The sequence below is a fragment of the Musa acuminata genome, unplaced genomic scaffold (assembly GCF_036884655.1).
Source record: "Musa acuminata AAA Group cultivar baxijiao unplaced genomic scaffold, Cavendish_Baxijiao_AAA HiC_scaffold_1138, whole genome shotgun sequence".
Classification (NCBI taxonomy): domain Eukaryota; kingdom Viridiplantae; phylum Streptophyta; class Magnoliopsida; order Zingiberales; family Musaceae; genus Musa; species Musa acuminata.
Genome location: NW_027021350.1, coordinates 4,575,046 through 4,580,779, shown reverse-complemented (window position 1 = coordinate 4,580,779; position 5,734 = coordinate 4,575,046). Strand labels below are relative to the sequence as shown.

General features: G+C 31.5%; 1 long non-coding RNA gene across 1 annotated transcript; it reads right to left on the bottom strand.

Moving 5' to 3' along the window:
- Window positions 1–1,270: 1,270 nt before the first annotated feature.
- Window positions 1,271–5,121, bottom strand: LOC135671213 (uncharacterized). The gene is made up of 3 exons (XR_010512663.1): window positions 4,363–5,121; window positions 4,096–4,277; window positions 1,271–1,584 (listed from the first exon to the last, which is right to left on the bottom strand). It is a non-coding gene; the product is annotated as an uncharacterized LOC135671213 (long non-coding RNA).
- Between the last annotated feature and the right edge of the window lie 613 nt (window positions 5,122–5,734).

Here is a 5,734-nt window from a genome sequence, read left to right as displayed (position 1 = left end):
AAATAAGAAAATAACTCAAAGATAGAAGAAAGAAGGAGAACAAAAAATTTCTTTCACGATCGGCTAAGGGCTTGATGATACAATGTTCGAAATCATTGCTCCAATAAATACTTCAAAAGTATTTAATGATGTCGATAACATAAAAAATCTTCATCTACAAGTTTTACTAGTTGAGCTGAAAAAATTACAGCAAGGTACTTCTCTGATTACTACTTAAAAGTCATTTCTATTATTCATCAAATGAGATGAAATGAAAATTTCTCTCTCTCTCCATAAACACAACGTTTGTGTTTGACATACTTTGTTTTCTGTTAGAGTATCTTAATATTTGTTTTACTAAGAAGACCTAATATAGAGTAGACGGATGACTTGGATCTGTCTTACCAGCATTGAAGGGGTTGGGATATCCCAATCTTACCACTAAATTAGAATCATATTGAAGGGGTTTGTTTATTTTATAAATATCATATATATCTCTCTATTTTGAGAGAGAAAGATATATATATATATATATATATCTTTGTTTTCTCCACAATCTCTTAATATCTCTTAATATTTATTTTGACTAGGAAGACCTGATATATAGTGGATGAATGACTTGGGTTAATCTTACCATTAAATTAGAACAGTATTAAAGGGGTTGAAATGTCATTATCTTAGGAGTCATACGAAGAGGTTTATAGGATTATTTCTTCTATAAATATTCTATGTTTATTTAGATTTTAAGAGAGAGAATAAGATATGAAAAATACTTTGATTCTTATTGAGAAAAAGATATAAATTATTTGATATTAACATGAGAAAATATACAAAGAGAATTATGCTTGAGTAGAGATGATCCAAATCTTTAATTGATCTCACATTAAAAAATTAATTTTCTCCGGATAGATGAAAGTTATCAAATCATTTTAAATAGAAAAAATGATGATGGCAGGTTTATTAAAAAAAACCTGAACTACCAAATAATAATTCAAAAACATTGTTATCTATAATCTTTTGAAATACCAGCAATAGAAACTTTTAGCCCACGCCTTTAAATTTCTTGATAATTTAAGGAGGAGGAATTAATTATCAAGAGGGAAAGCAAAAAAAAATTGTCTTCGCCATGTAATGAACTTAGAAAATGAACAGATACCAACAAAAACACCTATTAAAGGGCTTTTACTTTATAATTACCCCAAATATTGCAGAGGCTCTCATTTGAGTTCTATGGCCTCCAATTACATAGACACGTGATAATCATACATCACATCATTGAAATATTTAAAAATTCAAGCAAACTTAACAATCATTAACCACACTTATAAATCCACAAGCATAAGAATTTATACAATCAAAACTCCAAATATTTACCATAAGTTTATATCATTGTAAAACTAACTTAACCTTCTAAAATCTCAAACATAAGATCTTTTAAAGCTTTTACATGATATATCAATCCAAATTTGCTGACACATTTCATTACATGCAAAATATACTTATACAATAACCACAATATAACAACCCAGAAAGACCTGTCAATAATTTGAATAGCTTTCCATTGCCTTAGCCCAATTCTAACATTTTAACGAGCGACAAGCTATCCTGAAAAATTCATATAACAATGAAGTGAGCTACAAAGCTTAGCAAGTGACTAACGTAACCATGGTGAGAGAGGATAGTTTCAAACAAACATGGTATCGAAATGTAAGATAGGGATATAAGAATTCTTAGATATCATCTCATTAAATACAGAATCACAAATATCATTTCATTCAAAACATATTTTACTCGTAACAAATAAAGTAAAGAGCATTTGCAGTATATCAATGACGTAAAAAGCATTTCGAAACCTATCAATGGTGCATGGAATATTTCGGAGCATATAAATGATGTATGAAATATTTCGAAGCATATCAATGATATATGAAACATTTTGAAGCATATCGAAAGAACAAATGAGAAACATAAGCTTAAATGTCATATTTGACGTTGTATTCATTTCATTCTTATCCAAAGTATACATAGAAACTCATATACAATACTTTGGATATCATATCAAAAACACAGAGAGTGAAGTGGGATCACAACATAATATGATTCATCCATTTCTAAACGACCATCAAACATGAGTCTGCCCCATTTGAGAGATGATAAAAGCATCGCAGGCTCTAAACATAACTCAATTTCCCATTTTTAGTAAAGGTTCACATTATCCCACAAACACCAGTGTACGATGCTAACACAAACTTTCGCATAATGCATTCAGATATGGAAAGAATTAGAGATAAAAGAATATAAAAGTTCACGATAATTATATAAGGCTCAATTGAAGAAAGAAAGAATTCTAGATAAATTCAATTTCAAAGAGAAGAAACAAGAATAGACAAAATTGTCAAAAGTTATGTTCTGACAGATTTTGTGACAAACATTGTACAAATAATTCGAATAATTAATTATGCTCTAATTTATTCAAGAAAGCATCATTGGAAAGATATATCAATTTACTTCAAGATAAAATAAGTTTTATACAAATTGGAGGTTCCAACAGGGAGTTAAAAATAATTTGGTAACCAAAGGTCGGAGAACAAAATCTTTGTTTTGCATAATCCATAGGATCGATTCCAATAAATGTTTAGATATGTATTTGTGCTCTAAATCTTTCAAGTAATGTACTGAAAGATAAATCTATGAATCTAGTTTCCAAAGAATTATATTTTATATAAATTAAATTTTTCAACAAACTGTTACAAGCAATATAATAACGAAAGGTCAGAGAACAATATCTCTGTTTTGCAAAATTCACAAGGTCGATTCAAATAGAAGTATAGGTAGCATTTGAGCTCCAAATCTTTTAATCAAGGTACTCAACGCGTCTAATTTCCAACAAAGTATGTTTTGCACTAATATGAGTTTCCAACAAGGAGTTATAAGCAGTTTAGTATCGAAAGATAAAAAATTACGATATTTATTTAATAGAATTCATATGGTCAATTGAAATAGATGTTTGGGCAGTCATTTGAACTCCGAATATATCAATCAAGGTATAAAAAGAAAAATATATGAGTCTATTTTTAGATAAAATAAGTTTTACCCAAATCAGAATTCAGTACAAAAAGTTATAGCAAAAACGAGACAGATATGTTATAAATCTTGAAATGTTCATATTTAAAACTTTACATCTAAACGAAAGGGATATAAGATGCAAAGCTAGAACTCTTCAAATTTCTTATATTCAAGGCAAAAGCAGAGATTAGATTTGTAATAGAAAAGGGTTAGAATACTTGACTTTGAAGAAATAGATCCCAAATAAAAGGATTTGAGCAAAAACCCTAAGCCCAAAATCCTTGGCTGTTTTCCACAGCTTGCTGTCTTCTCCAGATTTTAAGGAAGAAGGCAGAGATGTAGAGACAATGGAAGATATTTTGTCTTTTTATTCTTTTTACAATTCAATCCTTATATTATTTATATTTACAAATATATCTTTAGATTTTATAAATGGGTGCTTTATGAACATTTCAAAATTGATCCTTACGTTACAAACAAATCCTTATAACTATTTTAAAAATGAGGGATATTACATTTAAAGCATCCGATATATACAGAGAAGTGTTTCCAATATAATTAAAAATATTTATTTTTACTTAAATTAGTTTGCAGTTTAAAAGATCAGCATAATTACAACCCAAATCAGAGTTGGGAAGGTTCATCATAACGAATGGTCTTAGGGAATACAAAACTTCCCTTGAAGTAGAGTGTGGTATCTACCATAAGCTTACAACTGGATAGATGTTTGCTCCAACTAAACCAAAAAATATTTAGATAAAAAAGTTGTTTGAACGCTAACAACTACGGCAGATACAGAAACCAAGTTAGAAATCTCTGCTTGACGAGAGTCTCACTTTTGTTACCCTATATAAAAGAGAAAAGAAATCTTTTCAGCAATAAAAGAAGTTATTTTTCTCTATGATATCAGAGCAGACATGTCCTGATATTATTTATACAGCTAAGAAGAGTTCTATCTCACATCTAACATTGCCTTTCGTTGAAAAAGAGAAGGACATAATACAACATAATTGTATGTTTATAAGCTATTACTTGCTTAAAACCACTTACATAATTTTGTTGCAGATTTTTTTCTCCTCAAGAAGAAGAATAAAAGCGATGATAGGAGCAGCAGTATAATCAGCGCTGGGACGACAGCGATCAGCACAATGGTGAATGTAGCAAGCTTCCTTCCTTTGCTGCCAATTTGACATGTACTATGACAGAGACATATATCCGGATGGTTGTCCACTCTTTGCAGAATTCATAAGATATAATTATTAGTCTCAGGTAGAAGGAATTGTGGGAAGATTTGGGAAGTTAGACTACAGCACAAACCTCAACTCAAGTAATCCTTTTGATTGTCCATCACACAAAGAAGCTGGAATAGGCCCATTGAGTCGGTTATTTGACAAAATTCTGCAAAAAGTTTGATCTTTCTCAACCATTAGCATATAATATGTGGAGAGAGAAGTCCTGAAGCATGTGCACGACAAAATTGAAGTTTTCGATATTGAAAACGCATGCACCAGGTGAATTGTGTAAGAGAGAAAAATCTGTTCTTACAGCACATTGAGTGATGTCAATTCTTCTAAAGAGGGCGGTATTGGGCCCATTAAATCATTGTTTGACAAGTCACTGAGACAAAATACATGGATTACATTAGTTATTGATATGTTTTCATAAGAAATTTCATTAAAAAAAAAGTAGCTACATGTTGATCTCTATAACTTTGGTCCTTGGAAACCAGATTGCATGAGTAAAGCCATATTAGTTCAGTTCGGATGTTATAGGATGTGGTTAAAGAAAACCCCAAGCTAATGCTTTGGGTTGTAAACTGGTCCATCTGCATTCCTAATTTTGGCAACTAACATGAAAAAACAAAAGCCTTTTGTTTATGGAGTTAGAAAAAGGAGATTAGAAATGAATAAAATACACAGGTAAAAAAGGGTAACAAGTCAATTTCATGCAACATCTACAAATTGTTCTCAAGTTGTCTGCATGATGTTGCTAGCCAGCAGCCTCTGACGATAAATTTAGAAACTTACAAATAGTTAAGGGCCTTCAGATTAGCCAAAGCATTTGGTACAGCACCATTCAACCCATGATAAGAGAGGGTTCTGCAAAAGAAAATAAAGTAGAAATCATTACATCAGAATCAGTGCTTTTTATTGATGTCTTTTAAAACAACCAAATCTTGGAGCTTACAATGAGGTGACTCTTGGGGTACCAGAGCTTGAGTAGGTGCAATTTACTCCACTCCAAATGAATTGCTGTGGAGCACAAGGATCACCCTGCCATATCTTCACCTGATATAATTTCTTTATCCCCATCATAGCATCAGCTGTTAATTTTGCAGGTTAAGCCAATGTCCACCAAATAGCATCATAGCATCAGCCATGCCATATAGATGATTATTGTAGCTCCCTCGGAACAAATTTTAATATTCATTTCAAAATAGAAAATGGGCTCCATGAATCATTTTGACACAACTCTGTCCGGAAAAACGTTTTACATGCACGAGCACACTACAGTCACACCTTATGTCGATGTATCCTTCATCGACTTGGTATAGTATTTCAGTTTCGGAGTCCGTATAGCCACGAGTGACGCCACAGTCGATGCTCATGAATCCTGCACAGATGATTTGGGTTGGGTGATCTGTTCGTATGACATATGTCTGTTACGGCAAAAGGTTAATTAACAAAGA